The sequence below is a fragment of the Pinus tabuliformis genome, chromosome 3_1 (genome assembly GCF_031772625.1).
Source record: "Pinus tabuliformis cultivar Carrire ecotype Pingquan chromosome 3_1, CPIR1, whole genome shotgun sequence".
Taxonomy (NCBI): domain Eukaryota; kingdom Viridiplantae; phylum Streptophyta; class Pinopsida; order Pinales; family Pinaceae; genus Pinus; species Pinus tabuliformis.
This window is the reverse complement of record NC_142301.1, coordinates 522,005,539-522,020,376: the sequence shown is the minus strand read 5'-3', so window position 1 is coordinate 522,020,376 and position 14,838 is coordinate 522,005,539.

Here is a 14,838-nt window from a genome sequence, read left to right as displayed (position 1 = left end):
ATAGACCGGAGAGAGCCCTCTCCTGCCCCGTAGGGCTAGCTACGAGGCTAAGTGGTTTGATGTTGCCTTGGAGTTTGCCTTTTTTAGCCTGAGGTGAAATTTCAAGTGCTAACATACTGGCGACCATAATGGGGAGAACAAATTGTTTGCTGATTGATGTGTTTATTTCATAAGGCTTAGACGGAGTCTGAAGATATTCCAGGTAGCCTTCGAAAACGCTTTTTCTTTGCATAAGCGCAATTAGATAAACGCTGCTTCAGTTGACCTCCGTGAGCTTGTGAATGTAGCACTTCATTTGCATTTTACCCCAGTACATTTGTAAACTATGAACTTTTGATGATAAGTTGAGAGTTTTCACAGGCTGAAATCATTCACTTGGTGACTCTAAATCAGTTTCGAGATCAGATACAAAGACTCCACTGGAGGATGATCCCGACCAGCAGAAACATGAAAGGAGAATATGGCAAGATCAAGTACTCAAGTTGGAATTTATCCAAGACATTTTGTTCTTTGTCATAAATTATTTCTTCTCTTTTCCCGAGAATGTCAAGAAGGCTTTGCAAAGTATATTGTATTTGAGAAGAGATCCTCGGCCTGCAGTTGATTCTTTCCCTTTGAAGATTGTGAATACTAAAGATTTGCATGCCTTTGAGCTTGATCAGGGTCCTTTTTCTGAATTTTGTAATGACCATCTTCAAATTGATGAATCTCAAGAGACCAAGACTGATTATATATCTGTTGTACATATCCCTACACCTTGTAAAATTCCAGATCGGTATAAACCTCTTGTTTTACCTTCTGTTCTTCATGCTTTCCCCAAAAACTATGATCTATACTTGCTGAGTTTTGATGGTGAAGGTAAGAATGTCAACGCTGAGCAACATGTGCAGAATTTTGAGTCCTTTCTTGACCTTTTTGAAGTTGATAGCGAAGATGTTAGTATAATGCTTTTTTCTCTTTCTTTGCAAGCCAAAGTGAAGAGTTGGTTCAAAGCCCTGCCTGATGCAAGCATTTCATATTTCCAGCAGTTTGTCAAAGTTTTTCTCGACAGGTGGATGATCGAGCAGAACCTTTTCTTGATTGTAGAAGAGTATAACCAGCTGAAAAGGCTACCAGGGGAGACAGTACAATAGTTTTCAGCCAGATTTAACCAAGTTTATTATTCGATGCCAGTTGATATAAGGCCTACTCCTAGATCTGCTCTCTTGCACTATCCGGGTGCCTTTGATCCGGAGATGGAGTTTCAGCTGAGAGAAAGGGATATTGCAACACTTCACGAGATGCAGAACAGTGCAGTAAATGTAGAGGCTCACTTGTTGATCCGAAGGGCAAGGTTGAAAGAAGAAAAGATGAAAAACATAGATCCGGCCGAATCAACATCTCTAGAGGTGAAGCTTGACATTTTGGTAAGTGCAGTGGAAACGATGATGGACAAGATCAACGCAAGGAATGATTATGATGTTCAAGCTCATGGCCCGCTGATTGAAGAAGAACAAGTTGCTGATCCAAAACATTTTGTTTCTTATCCTAGTTGTCATAGATCTGATAGTGATTGTTTTATAGATCATTGTGAAGAAGAGAGAGCTATTGATATGATGTGTATGTTTGATGATGAATTGCCTCAGTATGATGATGATTATGTTCTCCAAAAAGAAGCTAATCTTGTAGACAAATCAGCAGCTAGTTTGTGGGAGGAAGAGGATCACTTACAGCAGCTCGATTACAATGATCAAATGATGCATAGCAGCTATGACATTGACGAGGAAAGTGCAGCAAAGTTTGAAGTAAGTGAAGGATCTTTGCCTTTTTGTTTTGATTCGTTTCAGTTCATCAGAGATAACTACCATGCAATCAGAAATCAAATGTCAACAAGTCTTGATTTGAATCATCTTGAGAGCAATGAAAATTTTGTTCAAGACTTCTCATATTCAGATTTGCAACCCTCGAAAGCCATTGATTGTCAAGCTGCAGCTGAAGACTTGGAAGTGGACACACATGATTTAATGATTCAAGGTGACTCTGTACCATTCTGTTTTGAATCATTTCAGTTTTTGAAGGGTAGATTGCATAGTAAATATTCAAATGAACAACCCATAACAAATCAGCAATCTCTCAGTGTTAATGTTGAGGACGAGACAGATAACAAAATTCTTGAGCAGCCTGTAGCATCAGATTTGCAGCCACCAAATAAAATTGAAGGGCAGATTACAGATGAAGTTGTGGAAGACGAAATACATGATTTGATGATGCAGGAAGATTCTATACCCTTTTGTTTCGAAGCATGTCAGTTTATAAGGCAGAATCCTCGTAAAATCTCTCAAGAAAAAGATGAACAGCTAGACAGATGTCATACATTTTCAATGGATACATTACAGCAGTCTTTTCAAGTTTTTCATGATCCAATAGCTGATGTTTTGGATGAGGTTTGCAGTCAAAGTCTTTCTCCATTGACTACATGTGAGCTTGAAACATGTGCTAATATGAATTTGATCCGGCAGCCGGTTTCTTTGTCATTTTCAGCAGAGATCTCGTCACAAGGGTCAGATCAAAGTTTGCATTCATGGTATGAGGAAAAGAGAAGTAATCCATTGGATGAGCTAAGTTCCAGTGTGCTTGAATTTCAAGATCCTTATGTAGTGTTTTTGGAGGTGGATAGAGAATTCATATCATTCAACGGATCTGTTTCTAAGTTTTCATGGGAGTTGCCTTTCAGTAGTTCTCTCTTGTTGTTCATAAGTGAGAACTTGCAGAGAATTCAACCAACAGATGGGATACTTACTTGGTTGCATTGGTTGTTTCACTTCACTTGATCAGGTGATGAATGAAACTGTTAGAGTAGGTTTTGATGAATAAGCTCCACTTTGAGCATCATTTCCAGTTTGTCGGTCGTGTTTAAGTATTGAGTCAGTTTTTAGTTGAGTGAGAGTCAATTTGTGTTTTCAAGACATCAGTTTTCAGTCATGCATTTCAGCTTGAGTTTTTGACTCCATTGCCCAATGGTTGGAAAACACTGGTCTGCTCTCCCAGAGGTCTAAGGTTCATGGCACCTCCAAGGAGCTACCATCCCCATTGGAGCCAATGTTAGTGTCAGTCTTTCCAGCCTTCCTCCAGTGATCAAACGTGTTCTTACAAAGTGATTTTGAAGTGTCAAGGTCAAATTTTGTCATTTCAGTGAGTCTTAAAAGCAAAATTTGGTCACTAGGCATTAGGTCTAGGGTTTGTTTTCACTCCTTTCAAACTTTCCCAAATGTCAGTCCATGTCATCATTCAGCTGAGTGTATCATCATTCAAAGGGTTGTCATCATCATATTAGGTTCCATTGGGTCATGTTACATCTTGTTCATGCTTCAGTTGTGCCTTGGCAAGGTTCATTTCCCTCTCCTAGGGTTTTGAAGGCAATTTCTCTTGGATGGTCAAATCATTAGAAAAACTTGTATCCTGATGTTCGTACACCTTCCCTTATCTTTAATGTACCTTATCAAATGCTTCCCATCACTGAGATCCCCCAAATTCCTCATTTTTGCACAAACCCTAGTTTCTTGCTACAACTTGGCAATTTTCTAGGTTGGGCCTGTGTTTTGCCCTTTTGGACCCATTCCCCTCACTCGATCTCCATGATTCCACTTTCCCCTACTTCCTAGCATCCCTCCTTACTCGCCAAAATTTTCTCAAGAATTTAGAAGCCCCCTATCCCCTTCATTTCGCTTCATTTCGACAAAATTCCTTGTTTCACACAGCGGGACAAGTTTCACTCAAAAGCTGTTTCAGAGCAATCAAAGATGAATTTTGGAAAACTGAGAGAGGGTTTTTTCCAAAACATGCCAAGCAAGAAAAAACTCCTTCACGTTTTACACAGGTGCCATGGTTTTAGAGAAATGTCAAAAATATCGTTGCCTCAGGAGAATCAAATGCACCTCTGAAGTGACCTTGGGAAAATCAAGCTTTCTCCTAGCTTGGCTGGCCAAATGACTTTCTTGATGCGTCAAATGATAACTAGACACAAAGATATTTACAATGAGCTATCATGAGCTCAATTGGAGTTGAGGAAGGCATTCAAAAGTTGACTGCAACAGCACTCTGCCTTGAGGCAGCCTCATTTGGCACATTTTTACCAGTCTTAGGAGATTTGAGTTTTGATAGAGAAAATGAGCTCCAAATTGAAAAATTCTAGTTTTTTTAGAAAGTAGACTTAGATACCTTTCCAACGAGCTATCCTGCGCCCAATTGGGACACCAGGAAGGCCTCCAAAAAGCATCTGAAAGTCGCACTACCCGTAGGGCTCAAGCGCGCTACGCGTTGAACGCTACCCTGAAGATGGGCAAGTTCATTTCTCAAAAACTCAGCATTTTTGGATTTTTCATGACAAAATACACTTTCTCAGCAATTTCCAAGAGATTTCGTCAAGTTTTGAGCCTCCAGAAGGTCAAAAAACATGCAAAAAATGACTTTCTGCCACTTTTTGGACACACAGGAAGCAGCCTTGGGAGATTGCAATTTTGGAGGGGCAAATGGACACAAAATTGAGAAATTCCACTTGCGTTGGAAAGTAGACATACAGAGATTTCCAACAAGCCCACTTTTGTGTCATTTGGACTCCGCGAAGTGCCTCACAAACAGGCCCAAATCCACGCTACGCGTTTAGGATTGGGGCGCTACGCATCAGCACATTTTCTCAATTTTTCATCTACAGCTCAGGAATTCGCCCAGCTTTGACCAGTTTTGACTTGTGATGGGATTTTTCACCCAAATTGATGTAATTGATGTAATTTCATGTTTACATGACTCTTATTTACCTATTCTAGAAGATTCATTCATAAAATAGCAAACATTTAATGAATGAATTGGTTTCCTAGCTTATAGAGGCAAGTTGTTTTGACTGCCTAGATTTTAGTGCTCAGTTTAGAATTGGTTGAAACAGCTCCTAGAAGGATGAGATCGACCCCTAGAGGCTAGGGAATGGGTTGGCATGGTCTATATTATGTATTTTCTAAATCATTTTCATGGTTTGAGAGGTTGGACTCTTGAGGGAGAAAGATTCTATTGTATTACTCATTGTATCTTTGCAATTTTTGGCAAAGGAAGACCAGGATTTTGCAGTCCTTTTTGGGATTCCTGTGGTTACATGTATTGATGTTCTGTTTCTCTTTGTACTTGTAAGTTTGTTATGTGAATCATATTCTTACTTTTTCTTCTGCAAATTAGGCAAATGAAGTGTTAAGGTAGAATTCATGGTTGCTATGCTCTGCCTTTAAGTTTGCTTAATATCAATTTTTTCATCTGTTTAGGGAGAATTCAAGGTGTTTACTTGCTCTCCTTAGCTCCTCACCGGTCATTCTTGCCCATCTGAATCTTTCAAAGGCATCAATACAGTCTCCTACCTCGCCCCAAAGAACCCCCTGCGAAAACTGTGTCCAATCCCCGCACCCAAAATTGCCTTTCCCCAATTTTCCACCAAAACCTTAAAAATCCCAAATCAAACCTTTTTTATCAGTTTACTAGCCTAAAATCAGTGTTCTTTATTGGTTATCTCTTCCCGTTGAAGAGCTTTGCCGAGATAGACCGGAGAGAGCCCTCTCCTGCCCCGTAGGGGTAGCTATGAGGCTAAGTGGTTTGATGTTGCCTTGGAGTTTTCCTTTTTCAGCCTAAGGTGAAATTTCAAGCGCTAACACAGGGGGGCGCACTTTCTCTACATAGACAGTGCGGGCATCTCCACACTTTTCCTTTAGTAAACAGAGCGGGACCGCACCTGTTATTTCTGGAGCTTTCCGACCCTATAATTTTTTTTTGAAAAACCTAAAATACCTTCTTCCAGTTAGTTTTAGGTTTGATTTAGGAGTTTTATTGTCTACCCAGATCTTTATTTTTCCTGTCAAAAACCTCTTGTGAGTGAGTTCCGATAGTATTTTTGTTTTAGATGATTTTCTAGAAGTTTGCATGCTTGGAGTGGTTTTCACTTGGTCTCTGTAGTGACTCAAAGATTAGAAGCTTGAGAAACCTTAGATTACCCTGGTGTCTTTTTGTCTTCTTGATGAGTTTGACTTGGTTGTGAAATCTATCCTTTGTGAGAAATATATCTGGATGTTTTTTGATTGGTTTGTTATTCTGAACAAAAGAAAACATATCTGGATGTTTTTTGATTGGTTTGTTATTCTAAACAAATGAATCCTTAGTTTACTGAACAACTAAGTAAAACATCCTCAAAAAGAATTGAAGCTTTTATTCAATTTAGATTTTAAAGTTTTTAGATCTCAAAATTAGTTTTGGTAGTTTTGAGTGCTTTTCTAGAACTTGTAGATCTCTTTTGAATCAAATTGTTTTTCTTGTAGTTTTGAGTTTTGAAAAGGGAAAGGGATTTATTCTGAGCATTAATTATTGGTCTCGTTATGAGTTCTTATTGAAAAAGACAAAAATATTTTCTTTTCATTTCCATGTTGAAAGGAAGAATTGTTTCTTAAAAGAATTTCATTCTCGAACTCTTTTTTTTAGCTAGAATTTCATTGAAAGAAAAACGAATTTCTTATCATTTTAGGTGCATTTTTTAGTGTTTGGAGTCAAGTCTTCACACCATCAAAGTTTCATTTCCATACCTATTGACTTAAGGAACAACCCATAAAAGCAACGCTTAATTAAAATTGATCTAGTAATCTTCTTATTTCTAGGGCTCTTATCACCAATATAGCTTAGGCTAGTATCTTGGAGTAGGGGGTAATTAACTCTCCAAGATAGTTAAAACAAACAACTAGATATATCTTGCGGTAGGAACTAAATCCAATTGTAATTGATACATTTTGGGAAGATTCTCTTAAAGGAGTCAATCACAAGATCATGTCCGAACCTTTGAGACAATCAAGTCTGTTTCATTGGGAAAGATAGAATATTTGCACATATTATAAATGGTAAACCTCGGATTAACCATTGTCAAGGAGCCTGGGGTCACTTGATGATAAACCTCGGATTGACCATGTCAAGGAGCCTTCAAGGGGATTGAGCTTTGTTACTTTGCCCTCGCGTGTAGATTGGATTGTAGATTGTCCCCCCAGTCGTATTTATTGTTGTTGGTAACCTTAGTGTCCATAAACTTAAGATTATTTCCTAAGGTGATGATGAAGGACGGGTCTCACTGTACCTGGAGCAGATGTTGACTAGACTCACTTGGACTGTCTGGGGGGTTATCTTCACTCGAGATGGTTTTGAGAATAAACTTGTGCTAGTGTGTTTCATTAAGTAAGTTGTCGGGGTAACTGTTCCAATCGCCCTTTCTGTATTAAACTTCTACTAAGTTGGATTTCATCACCAACTAGTGTTTTTAGTATGGGAAGTTACTGTTTGTGTGTGGTTTGAACTGTTAGATTTTTTAGGCGTGTGATTCAATTGTTTGTTTCTTTAGAGACTTTAGGTGTTTTTATTGAAATTTTCTTTGTTTGCGTGTGATTAATTAATTTAATCATGGCTGAATTACCGAGAAAATCTCGTAGACTTCAGGGGAAACCTCTTGAGTATTCACCAAGCCAGCTTGAAGGGCTATGAGCTCTTGTATCACCTAGTGACAATAGAGTTGGATCACTAGAAGCCAGAGAATCATCTTTAATTGTTCATCCCGATTATCAAATACAAACCATAGAGTCTATTCAAGAGCCAATTTCATTTTCCAAAGTTACTGGTAGTATTTCTCCTTCCAGTGAATTAGCTGAACAACCTGAAATTTCTGAGCCTGACACTGAACCTGCTGTTACTCCAACTTTAGGATTTGCTTCTCCAACTTCTAGTAATCCTGGTTCACCTAGGGTAAGTAATAACATTACTCAAAATCTTCCTTTTGTCCTCATTTCTATTGAAGAACTTGTTAATCTAGAAGAAGACGTAACTCTTCCCGAAAACCAATACATTTTAAATATTAAGGAGCGTGAATCAATATTCTACAGTCCTCTTACGAGTGACGCTTGGTATGTATCATTGAATTTTTTTTTAGAAAACCTGAGTCTTAGTTTTTCACCGCCTCGGATTCCTTTTCATCCTACACCAAGAGGTTATTATCCTTCATCGATTATGTCAAGACAGTCATCTATGTTTTCCCAAACACCAGAAACATTTTTATCTGGTAGTCCTTCTATTCGTTTAGGGTACCAGTCACTCTCTGGTACTTTTTCAGGAGCATCTCCTCGACTGATTGAACAAGTGTTATCATCTAGAAGTAATGGAACTAAAGCGTTGAACACAGAACAAATCGTTATGATGTCTGGTAGAATTCCAAATCCTCAACCTCAAGGTAGTCAGTTACCGCCTGGGGGGCAACCCCAAGGTAGTCAGTTACCGCCTGAAAGGCTTCCTCGGGTTTATCAACCTTCAAGACAGTACATACGTTAAGGTCAACCCCAGTTTCAATGCATACTTCATGGTCAACCCCAGTTTCAGTACATGCCTCAGGGTTATCAACCCCAAGGTCAGTACCTAAATCAAGGTTTCCAACCGCCTTCTGGTCAACCATTTTTTCAAGGAGCTGGAAATGTACCACTTAATTATCAGCCCTACGGTCAACCAGGATATGGTCCTCCATATGCACAACCTTTTGTGGGCCCATACTCCGGAATGAACATGGTTTGGGATCCATCTCAAACTCAACAAACTTTGCAACCTAATGTGCAATTAATTAATCAACCTAGACAGCCTTTGGTTTCTGGTTCCACCCAACAACCTATCCAACCTACTATTCAAATCCCTGCATCTGGTACAGTTCAGCAGCCTGGGCCTAGCTCACCTCATACTCCACCTCAAACTGCTGCAACTACTGCAACTTCTATTCAACCTACAACACCTATTTCTGGAGTATCAGCAGCTCCAGTTTCTACTACCCCTGCATTAGTGCAAATTCCTCAAGTCTCTGTGCCATAGTCAGGACATGCATTTCAGACTTTGGTCCGGATGCCTGCAGGACAAGCTAGTACAATTGCTACAATTGCCACAAGTCAACCACAATTTATGTATCAACCGTACCAGGGATAGTATCAATTCGGTCCTACTGTACAAAACCTAGTTTATCAGTATCAACCGTATCCTAGCTATACTTATCAACAGCCTCAAAAACCCTAGTTTGGTCCAGTTAATCCTGGTTTTCCAGGAGGTTATAACATTCCTAATGCAAATCTGATTCCAGATTATCCTAGATATCCTCCTCCTGGAACTACTCTCACTACTCAATGTTTTCGCGACCCTAACCATCAGTTACCATTTATTGCAACTTTTGATTTACCTGATTTGTCACGCCTTACGAACGATCTGATTTACTATCTTCCGTATTGGCCGCCAATGCCTAGTAAGTTGCCTAATGATATCCTGAAATTCAAAGTTAAGTCAGGAGAAGATCCATCAAATCATTTTATGACTTATCACCTCTGGTGTGCATCTAATTCAATCATTGATGATTCAATTCGATTGCGTCTTTTTCAACGAAGTCTTATTGGTCTTGCCGCCAAATGGTACATTGAGTTACTCATTTTTAGTTGTCTGTCAAATACGACAATGGCACAAAACTGTTAACTTCACTGAAACAATCCACGTCCACATATATTTCTAATCATATTCATGAATGGCGACGTAGAAGGTGTTTAGTGAAAGTTTTCATTCCGGATCAAATTTTAGCGAAATGGTTCATTAAATCATTGTTACCTAAAATCACTGAAGATGTAGCTAAGGGAGGAGTTGTTACTGAAGAGCAAGTCATTGCTCAAGCTCAGTACCTTGACCTCGTTTATACGCAGTCAGGTACTTTACATGAAAAAATCCTTGATCTTCCAAAACACGATCAAATAACTGCAGCTCCTTCAGGGTCTCATGCCGCTGATGGTATGATTGGTTCAGTTAGCACTAAAATTAAGAAGAAATATTCAAAGAATTCTTCTCCTATAATAACTTTACCTGATTCCCCAACAGGAGAGTCTTCCGCTGAAATTTTTGCTAACATCCATGTCGTAGAATCATCTATGGCCAAATCAAAATCTGGTAGTAAAAAGAAGGGGAAGAAGAAAAATAAACAAAATTCAAAAGATAAAATAGATAAAAATGAATCTACTGACGAAAAACAAAAACCTCGTTATCCTTGTTTCATTTGCGACGAGGATCATTTTACCAAAGACTGCCCACATCAAGCAGAGGTTTCGAAAATCGTTAAAGGTTCTCAAACGCCTGCTGTCTTGAAGGATCCTTTTCCTACTCAAGATAGTAAGATGATTGGTTCTTCCTCGAATGCCTCAGAAGAACCCATTATGATGATGTCTCATGTCAGGATTGCGATGCGATCGCAAGATTATGGTAGTAAAAATCCTATTGGTGGTAAAGAAGCAGAATCTTCTAATTCAAACACATCAACTACACCTCCTCCTGGTTCCGGTCCACTACAGATCGAGAAACCCAACCCTAACTTAGTAATCAAACCGCCTGCTAAAGGTATACTTCAGAAATCAGCTTTCAATCCACATGCGAGAGCTGCTCAAAATTATAACATTGTTGAAGACTTAGCTATTTCCCCTTCAGCAATGTCAGCTTTGGAAGTGCTGCAATCATGCCCAGCATAGTGTAAATTACTATTGTTTGCTATAGGAGCTGTCGATATTCAGGATTTGAACCTAATAATCTTCGATTTAGAGAATAGTACACCCTACCTCCCTCATCAAATGGCTTTCCAGATTCCAGTTTTAGTAAAAAATAGACCTTGCTTTCGGACTGTGATTAATGAAGGGGCTTCTACGTGTATTATGTCGATCCAGTGTTGGAAATTGCTTGGTTCTCCTGCACTCAATCAGTCTCTGACAATTCTAAAGGATTTTGATGGCTGAGGGTTCCATCCATTTGGTATTTTGCAGGATTTACCTATAGGGGTCGAAGGCAAAACCGTAAATCTAGATGTGGAAGTGGTTGATGCCCCTCTAAATTACAACCTTCTCCTAGGTCACAGTTGGTCTTATGCTATGACTGCTATTGTTTCATCGGTCTTTCGGTTTATCAAGTTTCCTCATAACGGAAAGATCATTACGATATACCAGTTGACTTATTTTTCATCCGACCTAGCCTTTACAGATAGTATTCAGCACATCAGTAAAACGACTATCCCTTACAAGGATGTTGGCGTAGGTTTGATTAAATATTCTGGTTTACTAGAAACTTTTTCCTTCCCTCCTCCTAAAGTATTGCCTTCTATTGCAACTATTCATATGATTTCATCAAATATTGTTACTTTTGATGATCCTTGGATCATACCTTCTGATTCTCAGGTGGATTCATTTGGTGGCGCGATGCCTCTAAGTCCCTTTGAAATTGCATATCAGGCTGTATAGTCATTTTTTGATGCCTATTCAACTGCAACTGATCCAATGAATGTGATCCAAGGGGAATCACTTTCTATATCTAGCTCAGCTACAGCAGCATTTCCTGATTTTGTTCATATTGATGAGCAAATTTGTGAACTATTGTCTGTTGATGATTTTTCATGGGAAGATATAGATCACTGATCTTCGTTTTTACTTGAGCTTGGTCATTTTGAAAATTATTTTTCTTCTATTTTTACAACTGACTATGTCAAAGAACCGTAGAATCCATTGCAACATTCTAATTCTGAGTTAAATCTGGAAAGTATCTCTCGAACAGTTCCTATTGAAATTTCAGTTAAGCTTGGAATTATTGAAAACATTCATATAGGTGCTTCCTATACGGACGATGAAATCCAAACTTATAAAGCCCTATTTCAAGAATTCTATGAAGTGTTTGCCTGGTCATATGAAGAAATGCCAGGAATCGATCCGTCAATTGTTGTCCATGAAATTAAAACATACCCGGATGCTAAACCTGTCCGACAACGCTTACGTCAAATACATCCGCGAAAAGCTGCTACTATCAAAGCTAAAATTGAGAAATTACTTCATGCAGGTTTCATTTATCCAATTCCTTTAACCGATTGGGTATCAAATATTGTTCCTGTCAACAAAAAACAAGGAACGATAAGAGTATGTATCAACTATAGGGATATTAATCGAGCTTGTCCTAAAGAAAATTATCCAACCCCCTATATCGATCAAATTATTGATGATTGTGCCGACAGTGAAATGTTCTCCTTTATGGATGGTTTTTCTGGTTACAATCAAATCAACATACTCCCTACTGATCAAGCTAAAACAACTTTCATTTGCCCATGGGGGACATTTGCTTATTGCAAATTACCCTTTGGATTGAGAATGTTGGAGCAAATTTTCAAAGGGCTATGTCTTACACATTTCATGACATCAAGCACATTGTGTAGCCTTATCTCGATGATTTATCTACCCACTCATTACATAGCACTGATCATCTCATTCATTTATGAGCTGTCTTTATGAGATGTAAGCATTATCGAATTTGGCTGAATCCACACAAATGTGTATTCTGTGTAGAAACAGGTCGCTTACTGGGATTTATCATATCAAAGGCAGGCATTCGTGTCGACCCCTCGAAGGTGGAAGCTATTGTCAATCTACCTCCTCCTTCGACTCTTCACCAACTCCAAAGTTTGCAAGGGAAAGCAAACTTTTTACATCGTTTCATTCCTAACTATGCTGAGATAACGAAAGGTTTTACCAGGTTGTTAAAATAGAACATTCCATTCTTTTGGGATGAGATCGTTGATCGATCCTTTGATGCACTCAAACACACGTTGACCCATGCACCATTACTTCATTCTCCCAATTACAACCAGGATTACTTTTCGTACCTTGCCACTTCTCATTCCACCATTGGGATGGTTTTAGTTCCTGAAGATGAATTCAACAGCGAACATGTGATTTACTATCTTAGTCGAACTCTACATCCAACTGAGATTAGATATTCGCATGTGGAGAAATTGGCCTTGGCAGCTGTTCAAGCTGTCCAAGGATTTTGTCACTACATCTTATTACGCAAAACCACGGTTATTTCTGACTATAACCCTATAATGTATATCTTGACCAAAAAATTGCTAGGGTGAAAGTATTCCAAATGGATAGTTATCCTGTAGGAATTTGACTTGGAATTTGAAAAATCCAAGGCAAAGAAATCTTTGGTTTTTGCCAAACTGATGTGTGATTTCCCACATACTGATACTGAAACTGTGGCAGAAGAACCATTGCAGATGAATCCTTGTTTCTTATCAATACTATTGATCTGTGGTATGGAGATATTATTTTTTATCTCCAAACCCAATCTTTTCGGCCTGAAATCTCACGATCTCAGTGACAGAAAATACGTTTCCAATCCCAACAATACAATATTATTGGTGATACACTTTATCGTTGTGGAGCGGATTCTGTTTTCCGACGTTGTTTAACTCATGAAGAAGCTGAAAAGGTTCTGAATGACTGTCACTCTGGAGCATGTGGCGGTCATATGTCTGGGTATGCCACAGCCCAAAAGATATTGCGCATTGGTTATTTCTGGCCATCCTTATTCAAAGATTGTATCTATGCAGTCCGGAAATGCCACAATTGTCAAATCTTTGATCGTAAGATGCGTGCTCCACCCGCTCCTCTTCACCCTATAATTGCTGTCAGTCCTTTCGCAAAGTGGGGTATTGACTTTATTACATGTAACCCTCACTCGGCTAGGGGGTATGTGTATATTATCCTAGTGGTAGACTATTTTACTAAGTGGGCCGAGGCGATGCCTACATTTTCAGCAAATGGCAATATTGCTGCAACTTTCGTATTCAATCATGTAATTGCTAGATTCGGTGTTCCTCAAGCTATTATTACCGATCATGGAAGTCACTTTTGAAACAACATGATGACTGAACTGACAGATCAACTTGGCCTACACCACGATAGTTATACTCCATATTACCCACAAGCTAATGGTCTGGTTGAAGCTATCAATAAATTTTTAGTCACTATGATCAGACGAATCATTGGTATTCATAAGTCGAATTGGCATATCATGCTATTTTCAGCACTTTGGGCATATCGGACCTCAGTAAAAAAAATCAACTGGTGTCACTCCTTTTCAACTGGTCTATGGTTTGGAAGTAGTGTTACCTATTAAATGCGAAATTCCGTCATTGAAATTAGCCATAGAATTACTCCCAGCTACTTCTGAAGAAGAGAAATGTTTTTTGTACTTAGCTCAGCTAGATGAGAATCGACGCACTGCTGCAATAGCAAACGAGACTCATGCAAAACGAGTGAAAGCTCAGTATGATAGAAATGTTACACCTCGTAATTTTTCAAAAGGAGACCTAGTTTTACTATATGATCAAGCAAACGATAAGCTAGGGGCTAGAAAATTTGTACCTATGTGCCATGGTCCTTACATTGTTAAGTGAAAGCTGATAAAAGGGGCTTCTGAATTGATAGATTTTGACGGTGTCTCTTTGGGTAAACCCAGAAATGGACTTTATCTGAGGAGATATTATGCTTAAATTCAGTGTGGATATTTTTTGTTAGATTAGTTTCTTTACTGCTAGTGTGTTTTAGATTAGAAAAGTGTGCCTAGTTTAGAGAGTGCTCTTATCATTTTTCCTGCTTATCTTGATTTTACTCTTGATATTGCAGATGTCAACATCTCTTCAAACATACATTGGTTTTGCTAATGGTGCTTGTCATAATACACGTAACATTTCTTCCGCGGCTTGGGTTATCTATTCACCCTCTGAAGAGTTAGTATCTATGCATGGGGTAAGCCTCGGTCAAACAACAAATAACATTGCAGAGTATAGTGCAGTGACTGAGTTATTATCTGAATCCATCTCATTTGGGATTCGGATTTTGATTGTTAGGTTGGATTCTGAACTCGTTGTATTACAGCTTAACAGGGTTTAAGCCATTAGAAATCCAGTGTTATTAAGGT